Below are 15,383 nucleotides of genomic sequence, written 5' to 3' on the forward strand. Positions count from 1 at the left end.
AACACTATGGACAGTTTCAAAAAAATCATAGTCTTGCTAAAGATGGGACCTATGGAGGTGTAACTAGGAAGATGATTTAGTAAGTGATAAATGCCAGGGAAGCAGTCATCCCCCAGAGTTCTGACAAAACTTAATAGTTCAAAGTGACACAGAGTCAATGTCTTGAATAAACCTATTTTTCATACTCCCTATATTATGAGCATGCCAAAGGAGGCATGCAAAAATTGACTTAATGATAGCATTTATTCACCCATTTTCCAACTGAATTATTAATAACACTTCTTTTCACTACCCATATAATTAGTTTAAATATTTTGTTTCTACTATTTAATGCTCCCATAATTACCAGGATTACAGAACAAAACTATTTCAAAATACCTGAATGTCCTCTGTTTTTCTACCACAGCATAAGATATATTCACACTACTCTCCTACTCCATTCCTAATATCACACCTAACTGGGTTAACTCAAGGTGGAAAGTGCATTGAGGAATACCTATTCATTTCAGAAATCACTCTTCTTACATTAAGTGAAACTTTCCTTTACCAAAGATGGAGACTCAAAATGTTATTTTATCCTCCATACAAATCTGACATTTAAACTCAGTTGTTCAATGACTGATTTAAAAGCTCAAATTGTTTCATCCAAGCTACCACTTCTAACATCTTGGTGGCATACAACTACAACTCTAGCACTGTCACAAATTATATGGTCTAACTCCAACTTGTTTGATGACTCCTGATTCTTCTGATGCATGTTCGATTTCTAAGTTCATTTTGTATGTGTGGATTCTATTACATATTACATATATCATATTTCACACATATCACATATCACACATGCTTACCAGCTAAGACCATATCTAATCCCCCAAAAAACCTAGGTTCTCTGCACAATTTTATTACATTCATCACATTATACATGTCCTTAGACCATTGTCTGTAAAACCCCTCTTATCATATGCTCTCCAGTTTTTCATAAAGCACTGAGTTCTTCAGTATTGTATGAACAAATCAAACTCATTATAAGATCCTTATTTCCCTTACCACATTTTTCTTAATTGCCTCTCCTTCATGAAAAACACAAGGAAGCTAAAGAAAATCTAAAATTCCTTTAAAGTGTCTGGTAATACAAGACAAGAGCTTGTGTTTAAAATCCTTTTAGATTCATCCTCAAATATCTAAATCCAAATATCCACTAACCTTTCATTTATTTATCAAATTACATATTGATCTATGCTAACATGTGGTTCCATCATCATTTCCACTTTGACTAATCTTTGTTGTTTTCTGTCATGAAGAACAAGATTGACTCAGTTTGAGGAGAAATATTCTGGAGTTCTGCACTGCCTATGTTATCATTAACCCCAGGTGCTACAGTAATAACTGCAATTTACTATGTCTCCAAGGCAAATGCACCTCATTGCTGTGATTTCAACTTAAAAATCTTATATATTCTCTGGTTACATCCCCTACCATGAACCAAATTCTAGTGTATTCCATGCTGAAGAGTAATTTTTCTGAAACAAAAAATACTACAAACTTTATTGGAATAGTTCAAATAGATTTTCAGGTCTTCTGAAAAACACAGACCATAAAACTTAAAATCTACATTCAAATACACACTGCACCCAAAAATTCCCTTCTGATTAAAACATCTGTATCTCTTGTCTCAGTTACATTATCACTTCTCTTTTTCTATGTGGCTGTGGGTGTGTGTGCACATAACCAAGCAGTCACACACTAATTAGGTATTATCTGAACAATAGTGTCAAATGCAATTATTTTTGCCTTTTAAAATTTCTCTCTTGAAAATTTTCTAAGGCTAACCTGCATTGCTGATTATATAAAAGGTCAAACACAAACATTTCTAGAGCAATTTCCAATCAGTTGTGATGGTTGCTATTATGTATGAGCTCGGCTACTCTATGATCAAATACCAAGCTAGATGTTGCCTCGGAGGTATTATTTAGAATGCATTGCATTAAATCACTAGATTGAGTAAAGGAGATTATCTCTGCAATATGAATGAGCTTCATTGCTTTACCCAATCAGTTGAAGGGCTCAAGGGAAAAAGATGGAGGTCTCGGGAGAAAAGGAGAATGGTCCAAGAGATAGTCTTCAGATTAATGCTCTATCCGCTCCTCTCTTGGGTCCAGCCTTTCCAGAATGCACTCGAGATTTTGGTCTTGCTGGCACTCACAATGACATCAGCCAAGTCCTTCAAATAAGTCCCATCTTTTCCTTTCTTCCCTTCCCTTCCTTTTCTCCCCTCTTCTCCTCTCCCCTCTCCTATGACTCTCTCTCCCCCCCTCTCTCCGTCTCTTTCTCTCTCTCTCTCTCTCTCTCTCTCTCTCTCTCTCTCTCTCTCTCTCTCTCTCTCATCATAAGTAGACATCTTAGCTTTCCTGTTTCTCTGGAGAATCATTACTGTACATATTTTACACATATATCCAGAAAAAATACACTCAAATCAAAATAGCGTTAAAGAAAATCAATAGGCAAAATGTCATAGAAAATGTAAGAAGGAATTAATTTAATTAACTGAAAACTAATTTAGTAATTGTAATTGCAAAAAGAGCTAGAGTACAGACTGAGTAGCAGACAGTTTTTAAAGCATTATCTTGCGGCTAATAAGATGGCCTTAGAATTTAATTTGCTATAAGACCTCTAATTAACTCATTGAAAACTCTGAGAAAGAAGGTGACATTAGCAAAAATTCCAAATTGTTCTAACATCTCCTAGAATGGTCAAGAAAAGCCCTCATAACTAATTGCACACCACTATTTCAATAAACAGCAACTAGTTGTAATATAAAAAGACAGAAGCAACTCACCTTAAGTCATTTCAAGAAAAATTTTCTGGGTTCATGATCTCAGGTAATTCTTATTTACATTTTGAAATGAATCCTTCATGGAAAAGATGGAAATAAATTCTTTTGAACCCCTTCTTAATCTATTAACAGATTTATTTTTATAATGCAGGTTCTGCAAGGACAAGCATACAGCCACCTCAAAAAAAGGGTTATAGAGTTGCACAAATTTATTTCTGGCCTGAGTTTTTAAAAGTAGGTTGATCTCCTTGAACTAAAAAGCCTATTTTATAAAAGCTGGATTTGGTATGCACATATGGTTTCCTTGTTATACAGAAAATCTTTCTATTTGAGCGTTTGTCCCCTTGTGCAGAGCTTGTGTTTGATATGGTTGTATAAGATAACGGTCTTCATGACAAAGAAATGCTATCTGAAGCAGTGATGTTCTTCAGATGAGCTTAGCTCCAGTTCACTATTATCCACCTGCTGGAAATAACTTTATGGGCTGAAAAGACACCATCTCCTTTCACAGTGACATAGCTCTGTCTAAAAATGGCATTGAAAAAGTCACACTAATTATTTTAAATCCTAGATAATTCAAGAGAAACTGCATGCTGCTTTCAAAGATTTTCAAAAAGAGAAAAAGATGTAGACTGCAGAATAAAATAAATTGTCCTGAATCAAATTAACTATGTTTTAATTAAATTGTTATTTCAGTAGTTTCAGAAAGGTTAAAGCTAGCTGCTATGTGAAACAAACAAATAAGCACATTTGAAAAAGATGATTGCTACTGCTATTGCCTATATCTATGTTCACATCCAAATTTTATATCTGTTCAAAATATACACTTCAATTTACTTAGAGTTTCATATTTTGTTCCCAGTTGCAAAATATCTAAAACCATGATTTTGTTAACTATAGAAATGGCAAGGACCAGATGGGATATGGCTAATATCTGTGCAAATAGGCCAGGTCCATATTAATACAGGTTAAAAAGAGAATATATAGAGATGTGGAGATATGATAATAAATTTTAATTTCTAAAACATTTATAGTTAAAATATGAATTATATGTATTTATGAAATGTCAAAAAAGATAGGAGGTTCTTAAAGTGTCCTTTAAAATATGCTACCTTTTAAAAGTATCTTTAGACATCATCCAACAACCATTTCCATAGCAGCAGGGCAGAGGGTGGCTCTCAAGATCTGGCTAGAAGACTTTGGTTAAGTCCATGTCTTTTTTACTCTTCTAGCTGTATCTGTTTTTAATAAAGAACGACCTCTTCGATTCTGCTTCCCAAATCCTGAGTGAACCTGCACTCAGAAAACCTAACCTGAGTTTATAGAAGGACAAGATTCTAGGAAATGTGATTCTTAGTTTATTCTCATGATTCATAAGACACTTAGAAGAATCTGATGGTGTTTCAGGAATGACAGAAATCAACACAGCTCATTATCTTGTCAATTATCCATCCTCATCTAAATCTTACCAATAGTCAAGCTTCCTCAGGAGGAAAATAAAAATGTGCTGGACTCAAATGCGATATAAATGGCATAAACCTGAAGACACTTCCTGTAAAAACTGAAATATACTCCTATAGTTAATGTAGAATCCAACTTGACTGGCTTAAGCAGCAGCTAGGAGGTTAGTAGAGCCTGCTTCTTGTGTGTCACGGTGAGTACATGGCGTGACCCTGAGGAAAAACATATGATTCCTGCCTCCTTTCTTACTCTCAGTCTCTTGGCATGTGGTTCAATTCTTGGCTGCCACGAGGTCAGCAGATTTCCTCAGCCATGCCCTTCTGCCCCAATGTTCCCATCTCAGAGTCAGCTGAATGTGGCCTGAAACGTCTGAAACCACGAGCAAAAGTAAATTTCTCTTCCTTCAGTTCGAGGTGTGAAGTGACCAATATGCGTGCAATCCGGTCACTCTACCACCTAGGGGAATGTTTATTTTTTTATCTCAGTCACAAACTCTGCCATTGAATCATTAAATAGTACTTAATAATAAATATAAATATGTCTAACCACTATTACTGTAACTATTTTAGATGATAGAGGAATAAGGAAAATACTTATAATTGGGGAGAAGTTTTGCTTAATTTTGCAGTCTTCATTCCTCATAATTTTTGCAAGTTTAAATGATCCAGTGTAAATATTTGTAATTTCATTTTTCTATCACCTATCTACATAGTTTTTTTTTGTTATGCTCAGTTCACCTGTAAGTACTGAATTGTAAACCTGACTTCAATTCTTAGAGTGCCTACGATGTTAGTCAAGTAAATTGAATGCCAGTCTCCAAAAAGAAATTTACACGAAAAAACCCACATCTTAAAGTGGAGTACTACTCACCCATAAAGAATAAGAAACTAGAGACATTAATAGCTAAATGGATGCATACTGAGGCCATATTCTTAAGTGAAATAAATAGGATAAACATGTGTAAATACCAAATAGTTTCTGTAGTGTGAGAAACTGAAAGTATAAATAAGGATTAAAATGATTAAAATGAATAATTGATAATTTGAAATAGGAAGGAAGGTCTAAAGGGGTAGGGAAGATGGGAGAGGAAGGGGAAAGGAAAGAAGGGAAAGGAAATATTATGAGAAAAGAAAAAAATGAAAATGTAGTCTATGTAAATAGGGAAGGGTGGAGGGGGTGAAGGGTGCACAGGTAATGGGGAAAAAATAAGAACCAAGATACATCATGTACAGGCACAAGCACCCAGTGATAAATGTAAATGTATTGTACACCTAAAATGTACCAGTAAAAGAATTTAAGTAAAAGAAAGAAAGAAAGAAAGAAAGAAAGAAAGAAAGAAAGAAAAAGGAAGAAAGAAATTTACACGTTAGCACAAAATCTGGAAATATGTATTCTGACAGAGTGTTTATAAATTAAAAATCCTGAGTTAAGAATTTCCAGACTAGATCATACCAGGCTACCTGGGGGATATAAGGGTCTTTGTGGGAGATAAACACAGAGAAGGTAAAGTCACTTTGATGGAGGCTGAAGTGGAGTCCTGCAGCCACAAGCCAAAGAATGCCTGAAGCCACAGAAGCTGAATGTGTCACAGAAGGTTTCTCCCCACAGAGCTTTTGGTGTGAACTTGGCTTTCCAAGTCCAGATTTCATTTCAGATACCTGGGCTTCAGAATAGTGAAAAGATAAATTTTCTGGACAATGTTCGTGGTAATTTGTGGTGAGCCATTAAGGTATGAATATACATTTCTTTCTTTTTCTTCACTGTATTGAATTTCCTACTCATTCATTTGCTTATTTTCTAACTCTTCTCTATGAGAGCTCTTATATTAGGAAAATTGTCCTACTTTCTAAATAGCATAGTTTGGCATGTGTAGATTCAACAAATACTTGTTTATAATATTGCAAAAATATTACTTTTTCAATTTTCAATTTTTATTAGTGTATGCTTGCATTGCATAATGATTACATTCACTTCAGGGAATTGGTACATATACATAACACTTTTCAGTTTTTTCTCCTCAACTCCAATCCCTTTTGCTTTGCCAGCACCAGATTAATTTTTAACCATAACCCAAATTAGGAAGTAGAACCTGACTGTTCTTCCCATAAAAGTAGCCAATTTTCTGATCCCTATTACCATAGACTCATTTATAATAAATCCATTTGATAGACAGGGAAACTAAAGCTACGTCTTTCTGAAACCAATCTGAGCTTTCTGTGGCCTTTCACGTATATTTTAGGGTACATGGAAGAGGACAGTAATAGTTACAATTTATACCCTGTAATTGCATAGAGGAGAATGGGCAGGGGAAAGAAGTGCATATTTTAAATAAATTACTGTGGAGTAGCTTCTTTGGAAAGGTGCTAGAGTGAAATACAAAGATCCTTGCACTGATTTCAGATGTCTCAAAGATCCTTATGTCAGTGGTGGCCATTGTGTGTCTCTACCTTCAACCTAATTCTTTACATATTCTTGGCCCTAGCCATGACCATGTAACCAGATAAAAGCTCTAGGAGTTTGATATGAATATATAAAACTTCATAAGAATATATAATTTGATAGTGGTATCAAATTGATGTTAGAGTATTTGAGCAAGGTGCATAACAAAGAGAAGAAATGTGTTAAAATATCTTTGATATGGACATGTATGTTTGACTTTTGAAAAAGTCAAGCTTTCTCTCTCTCAGTAGATATGTAAAAAGTTTCAACAAGTAATTTTTTAGTTACCTAGTGATGACTATCATATTAAATTGCTATTAAATAAATTATTTAAAAGCAAACAAACATCACATCCACATCACAAAACATGAATCTAGACCCACTTTTGAAAATAAGTAAGTAGATACGTATCCAAATTCAAGTGATCATCAATTTACTGCACTTAACTAGTTCCTCTCTTTCTTGAAATCCAGGTTTTTCTTGGGAGAAATCTAGGCAAAGATGGAACAGCTGTTGGTGCAAGTTATAGTCTAGCTGGGAAAATATTAAAACAGTTACAGCTTAAGTACTGTCCACAAAGCGATTTACATCACAAAATTAAATATTCATCTGGGAGAAACTGCAGTAATGAATTTTAAATTTAAGGCAATGAAAATATTTCCCGATGATGTACATCTGAGTACAGTATGGTTTTAAAAATTACATTATATTTTTAAAAACATATTATATTTTGAAAAAAATCTGGTAAGCACTATTGTAATAAACTTAAAAATTATTTAAAAGATATATTTCATTTTCTATAAAAGAATCAACTAGGTTCAGAAAGTAACAAAACTTAAGTATGATTATACTTATAGAAATTTAGGACTTTTACTTAAATTAGCATTTAGACAAATAAACTTTTTTTCTTCTGAAATAGACGATAGTAATTTCTTAAAGACTATGTAAAATATGATGAATATGTTTATTTAAAATTCTTTGTGAAGTTCACCTATTACTTTTAAATATAATATTTAAAATATTAAAATATAAAAAGTATCAATTAGCACTTAAAATTTAAAGTAGACTCGGCTATTCAAGATGATCTTCATATTTCTCTTTACTACATTTTTCTTAACTAAGAATTAAACCACCAAAAACCAATATTTAGAGATCTCAGAGAAGCAAAATATCCAAAGCATTCAAAATTCTGACATTACTAATATTACGCAAAAAAGATAATATTTAAAAGATATCTTTTATCATTATAAAAATCATGTCAATAAAATCACTCACAGAGCTGTTTATAAAACTATCTAGTAGAGAATGTATTGTGAATACATGTTTTTTTTGTTTTTTGTTTTTTGTTTTTGGTACCAGGGATCGAACTCGGATCCTTGCGCTTGCGCAGCAGGCAGCAAAACCACTGAGCTAAATCCCCGACCCAAATATATGTATTTTTTTCTGAGACACAGACTATAAAAAAGTCTAATTTTTTATATGTATATTGATTATTAAAAGAGATCTTAGAATATTTATTCCACAAAATAACAAAAGGTCGTTTTATATTTCATAATTATTATAGGAAAATGTTTTGTTGATTTAAACAAATGCATGCATTCTCAAATCTATTACTAGTTCATACTGAATCCAGAATGTGTCAGTATTTCAAAGTCATTGTGAGATACGGACATGGTTAATTCAAAGCATGTTAGAAAGAATATTCAGCAGTTTTATGTTATTATATCAGCATTCATTAATGTGGCACCAAAGTATAAAATAGTCATTAAATTTTTACCACAACAAACTTACTTTTTAAAAAGCGTCTTAGGTAAAACTCTAAACTAAATCATTAATTTTATTGAATCTTGAAAATTGAGTTTACCTGTCTTTTCACATTTTGTGTGGAGGACACTTTCATAAGGCATTTCTCCTGTGTGGTAAGGTACAGTAGTTGTCAGAAGTTAAACCAATGGTTTCAGTTGCAAGCTCAACTAGCAATATTTTTTCATGGAAGTGCATTCTCAGGAGTATGTGAGAAGATAACCAGCAGAAAATTCATGGCTATGCAGGCTTGTTTTGTTGGCAGATTTTTCTCAAGAATTCATGAAGTGAGCTTGTCACTTTAAAGAAGGCAACTCACACTATATGATGCCAATGATGAAATTCACGTTCTCAGGGGGAAATTGTAAATTTGGAAAACCTGTATCTGTCACTGTGAACTTGGCAGCTTCCTAACACTTACAGACTTGTCTTATGAAATCAGCAGAGAAGTTAAAAACAATGTGATTTTGGTACATATACCTTAACGTGGGGAGTTGTTTAAATTCTGCACAACCAAGCAAATAAAGACATTATGAATTAACAATATGTATTATAAAAATCATGCATAAATAAATGATACTCCAAATTTATAAGATGAATTATTGGATTTTAAGGAAACAATATAGAGAAAAAAATTGGTATCCTCTCAAATCACACATTACAATTAACCCTTGAAAAAGTCTCCCTTGCTGACTATTGGTGTAATATTAAAGAAGAATATCCATAAATATCTGAAGAGTTGATTAAAATATTCTTCCTTTTTCCAAGTACAACTGTATGAGGCCTGATTTTACTCATACATGTCAAACCGAACTCATTGAGTTGTAATGCAAAAACAAATACATGAATACAGTTGCCTTCTATTAAACAGTATATGAAAGAGATTTGCAAAACTTTTCAAGCAAAGCCACTCTTCAGCAACTACTTTTCATTTTGTTAAAAAAGTCACTTTTATAAAGTGATATTGATATTAACAGTTGATAATTTGTTATTGTTTTCTTGAATCAATTTTTAGATGAATAATGTAACACTTGATCAAATTCAAAGCCTAAAATGATTAATATTAATAGACATTACCTTATAAACTAAAGCTCTTTGGGATATTCAATAACTTAAGAATTTAAAGGAGTACTGAAATCATAAATGTTAAAAGATCATTTGTCTATATGGTTGTGTTTACATCAATTTTATATACAGAACTCTACTGCCTTTTGAAAAATGTGAGCATACACAAATACATTAAAATTAGGAAATCCTGAAAATAATAGAATGACAATGTAAAATCAGAAAACGATTATAGTTTATGTGGGGCTTTTCTATCTCTGATTAGTGATAATTTAATAAAAATTATTCTACCCTCTCACTTGAAATTATTTTTAGATTAGTTTCATACTCTCTCAGAATAAAAATATAATCCTCCATGAAAAACTCTTAAACATGAGCCCCTTATTTATTTATTCTTTAAATTTTAATCACTTTTCTATTATTTTTAAAAAATTACTTTAAGGAAAAAATGACTTCCACCTTTATCCTAGACTTGCTATTATATAGAGGCAATCATTTTCAATTTGTTTAGATTATAATTTCTTTGCTTATCTCTAAATATCCAATTCAAAACTAATGTTTGGCTATCTTAAATTCAGATAGCACGTATTTCCTTCATAAATTAAAAATGAAATTTGACCTTTTTACATCTTCACACCCATCACATGATGTAGTTTTCTATCACAGTCACATACTCTCAATGTTTGTCTTTTTTTTTTTTTTTTTTTTTTTTTTTTTTTTTGGTACCAGGGATCGAACTCGGGTCCTTGCGCTTGTGCAGTAGGTGGCGAAAGCACTGAGCTAAATCCCCAGCGACTTTCAATGTTTATTTCATATTTTTAAACTGATATTAATTTTAACATTTTATGACTAAAATTATTTCAACCATATTTCCATTCATACTTACTTTTCATATTTTGTACAGAACATTAATTTTTTCATGTAATCTTTGTGTCACATGTACTCACTTTTTTGTTCTTTACTTATCAGAGCCCAATTTCACAGATGGCATAAATGTCCATTTATCATTTCAAAATAACTAAAACCTTCGCATGAGTATTAACCCCAGCGTGTCAGTGTTATTGGATTAAGAGATACCTAGTAGATTAGTCAAGTATGCTCTTGGTTGTGTCTGGGTTGGTCATGGAGGATTGGACGTGAGTAGCTATCTAGATCCCCAAGTCTTCCTCTCTGGCTCTCTATCCACCATCTTGAAATAAGCTCTGCTACTCCACCACGCCTTTCTCCCATGAACTCCTACCTTGGAATCAATCAATCACAGAAGGAATCCCTCAAAATTGTGAGTCGAATTTAATCTCCCATTTTTAGGCTGTGGATGTCTGGTATTGTATCTCAATGACTAACACTCTCAAATATTAAATTAGTTTTTCATTTTACAATTAGCTTTTTCATAAATTTTTATCTGTTTCAGCATAGACTGATGAATCTCTCAGACTGAGATCTCCTCTCTTCATAATACTGGAGAATACTTTCTTGTATTCCAGATATGTTCTATGTGTTGCCTCAACTTTTATATTCTGTTATTTTGGGTGATGACAAAGTTTTCTGATAGGTACACTGAAAAAATGTATTTATTGTATCCTGACACTTGCTAAAATAGTTTGATTAGAATCTAGAATGAAAAATTGGAAATAACTCTAATCATGTTGTTAAATGGATGTCTAGATTTAAATGTTAACATGGAAACATAGAGCAATAGTTTTTCCTAATGTTTAATTTGATCAATATGGCCCTTTCACCCAAGAAACTTGTAGGAATTTTCCTTTGTCATAATTTTGGTTTGATTTTTCGACATAATGTGTCATTCATTTTAAAAATAAGTGCTAGAGCACTGTTTTCCATATAAATCTAGACCATGTGCTTGGGCATAGCTTGCCCTGATTTCTTTCGGATGAAAAAAAAGAGGACTGAATATAACAACAATTTAACTAATTCTTCAGCTTTCAGGTTCCTCAGACATTCCTATTCAATTCTCCCTCCAAAATACAGTTTCTAAGTTCATTATTTCTAAGTTTACAACATATCTTTCATTGGATTTTTAGCCTAAAGAATGATTCCTTTAATTTCTAGTAAGTTTTCATTAAAAATCTTCTCCCAAAACTTTTTCAGTTTTGATTCTGAAACTTCAATTCCTTAACTGGTGGAAATTTTGGACAGATCGTTTACTTTCCTTAAATGCTATTGTCCTATTGTTTTTTAATCTCCTTTTATCTTTGCTACTCTTCCTTCAAATTTATTTTCTTTTCTTATAATACTGCCCAATACAAAATGTTTTAAAAATAATAAATTCATAAACAAGGCTGTTTTAATTTGATTGACTGCCAATAAATTCTAAATTTCATAGAGTAATCTACAATATTCATGAACAATAAATACAAATTGGATTTAAAAAATCTAGGGGGTGGGGATTTAGCTCAGTGGGGCCGCTGCCTGCCTCACAAGTGCAAGGTCCTGAGTTCGATCCCCCGTACCAAAAATAAATAAATAAATAATCTAGAATGCTGTTTTAAAGTATTTCAAATTACATATAATAATACTGAAATATGTAAATTGATCATTTCTGCATAATCACTCTCTTCCCAGAGACATTTGTCCCATGGCCAGAATTCAGTTAGATTTTTGTAAAATAACTGTTGGAAAAGATTTAATTTCAGAGTTAGATGGATGCTTGTGTGGTTGTATAAAAATTTGAATGATAACTTAGAGAAAAAATTTAGTATCCTAACAATGTTGTAAGCTTAATTTATCTTGAAAATGTACTAGTTCACCTGCCTGAAGTAGATTGACCTGTAACCTGTACTTACACCTATTGAACATAATTTTATTGCCTGCAATTTGAATTCAAAACTAAGTATTCATTGATATTACTTTTAGTTTTTCACTGTTTTTGAACATATTCATGTATATATGTAGCATTAACAGCAGTTATTTTTAATATGAAAGATAATATGTGCATAATTAAATGGAAAGTTATTAGAAACAATGTTTAGCTTATATAAATATAATTATTTTTGTACAATAATTATTTTTGCAAAAGTGTAATTATTTTTTAATAGAAGTGAAAGTATCTCCTACAATTCAAATTAGTATACAAGAAAAACAAATTACAACATCTAAAATCTTAATTACTTATTTTCTGTGATTTAAATTTTTTTTTTTTTTTTTTTTGTACTGGAGATCGAACTCGGGTCCTTGTGCTTGCGCAGCAGGTAGCGAAACCACTGAGCTAAATCCCCGGCCCCAACTCTGTGATTTAATATTAAAACCATAGCTTCATTGAAATTTATTTATCCTTTTGAAGAAAAACATCATACCATTAAAAAACTATGAAACACAACATGGGCATTAAAGTGTTTTATTCCAAGTTGATTCTTTCCTGTACTATTCCACTAGGGATGTCATAGCAATATACTGCACAGTAGACAAACTGTGAACAATGGAAAATTATTTTTTATGAGTTTATATGTTGGGAACTTCAAGATCAAGGCGCCAATAGATTTGTTGAATGCTGAGGATCTACTTTCTTTTTGCAGACATTTGTCTTCCTGCATTTTTCTCATGTGATGCAAGGCTTGATAAATCTTTCTGGAACCTCTTTTATGAGGGCATTAATCTTATCAGCAGCACTCTGTTCTCTATCCTTGTGACCTAATCAATTTATAAAGTTTTCATTTCCAATTATCATCACCTTGGGGGATGGATTTTAACATATTCAATTTTAGAGAGACACAATTATTTTTCTTTGAGACAGAGTCTCACTATGTAGTTCATGCTGGTTTTGAACTCATTATGTAGCCCAGGCTGGCCTCAACTTCCTGGCAATCCTCCTGCCTCAGCCTCCCAAGTGCTGAAATTACAGACATGCACCACCATGCCCAGCAAGCAACATAAGTATTTAAATTGTAGCACTGTACCTCTGCCTCATATATTAGTCAAATTTTCACCATGTGAAAATAGAAAAGGTTTATTTTGGCTCATGGTTTCAGAAATTTCAGTCCATGTTTTTGTGGCTCCAAAGAAGATACATCATGAGAGAAGCACATGACAGAGGAAAGCTGTTCACTTTATGCCAGCCAGAAATCAAAGAAAGGGGAAGAGTCAGAGAGAAAGAGGATACTGAGCAGATATGATCACCTTGGTCTTGCTTCTGTGACTCACCCTGATGGATCCAAAAATAATATCCTGGGCATTTCCAAGTCAAGTTGTCAATCCAAGTTAATCATTTTTTTTCTCTTCTCATATTTTTTGAAGGAAAAAAGGTAAGTAGGTAAGGGTGAAGGGGTGGAAGGGAGGTAAGGGGAATGGAAAAACAAGAACTAAGATATATCATGTATAGGTACAATTTCCCAATGATGAATGTGATCATAATATATACCTAAAATGTACCAATAAAGTTAACTTTTGAAAAGGCCCCCAAAAAGGATCTTATACAGATCTGCAGTTCCATGTTCATAGCAGCATTACTCACAAAAACCAACATATGAAAATAGCAGTGTCCATTGCTCAATGAATGAATAACCAAAAAGTGACACATATGTAATGTATATATAACTATCATTCAATTATATCATATATCATAATATATGATAAGTTGGTAGGTAATATATAGTACAGTAATACAGTACTTGGCTCACAAATTTTCACAAATTCAAAAAAATTTTGCTCCCTTTTGCAAACTAGACATTGGGTTTGGAGCACCAGCTTGGCCATCTTCCCCAGAATCATGGAATGAATTAAGTGAGTGAACCTAGGTGCCACTGATAGATGCTGTCGTATTAACTACACTAATCATAGACTACTTATATAATTAAAGAGTTAACCATTATAACTCTCAAAATTCATATTCATCTCAGATGCAAAACACATTCATAGGATCCCAAAATCCTAAAATTACTCACTCATTTCAGAATTTGTGATGTCTAATGTCAGAGTCACCTTTATCATCTAAATCAGTACAACTGAGACTTGAGATGGGATTCTTTTTGAGGCAAATTTCATTTTAGCCCTATGATTGTGAAATCAAACAAGTAAACTGCTTCTGAAGTACAATCATAAAACAAACATAAGACAGACTTTACCATTCTAAAAGAGGGAAATAGGAAAGAAGAAAAGAGTGAAGGTCCTGAGCAACATTACAACTCATAATCTTCTTGGACTCAATGGATTACCTTCCAGTCCTACTGAAGTAAAGGTTCAAATTTGGGGACACACAGATACTGGTAGGAGATGAACAATTATGTCTGTTTGGTAGGGGTTGCACCATTAAATCTCTAGAAGTACCACCCATACCTTTTGCTGCCCACATTGTAACTCCCCTAAGTGGGAACCATGTATAGCCAGCACTGATTATTTTAATTTCAAGCTGACTGATGCTTTTTATTAGTACATAATAAAAAAGTAAATGTTATTTAAAGGTCCAATTGCCAGAAAGATATTAAAATGTCACATGCCCCAATAGAAAACAGGTGAAAAAGTGCATTGCTTGATTTTCTGTTAATTGCAACTTATTTTTTTTTACTGAAGCAAACTGCATTACATCTTTCCCAATTATCTTTTGCTAGCATCCATCTATCATCTATCTGTCTATTTATCTATCTATCTATCTATCTATCTATCATCTCTTTATTTTGCTGCATTCTAAAACTATCACCTTTTTTTTCACAAATGTCTACCATGGTGGTGACTATTTTACTTAGGGAAGGCTATCTATCTTCATAAGGTATGTTTATTTGCATAGGAATACACAGTGCTAGATTGTGGTCTTTAATTAGAGGGGCAGTGA

This window comes from Heterocephalus glaber, unplaced genomic scaffold (genome assembly GCF_053883595.1).
Source record: "Heterocephalus glaber isolate CG9 unplaced genomic scaffold, H.glaber_assembly_v1.0 deba00001538, whole genome shotgun sequence".
NCBI classification, from domain to species: domain Eukaryota; kingdom Metazoa; phylum Chordata; class Mammalia; order Rodentia; family Bathyergidae; genus Heterocephalus; species Heterocephalus glaber.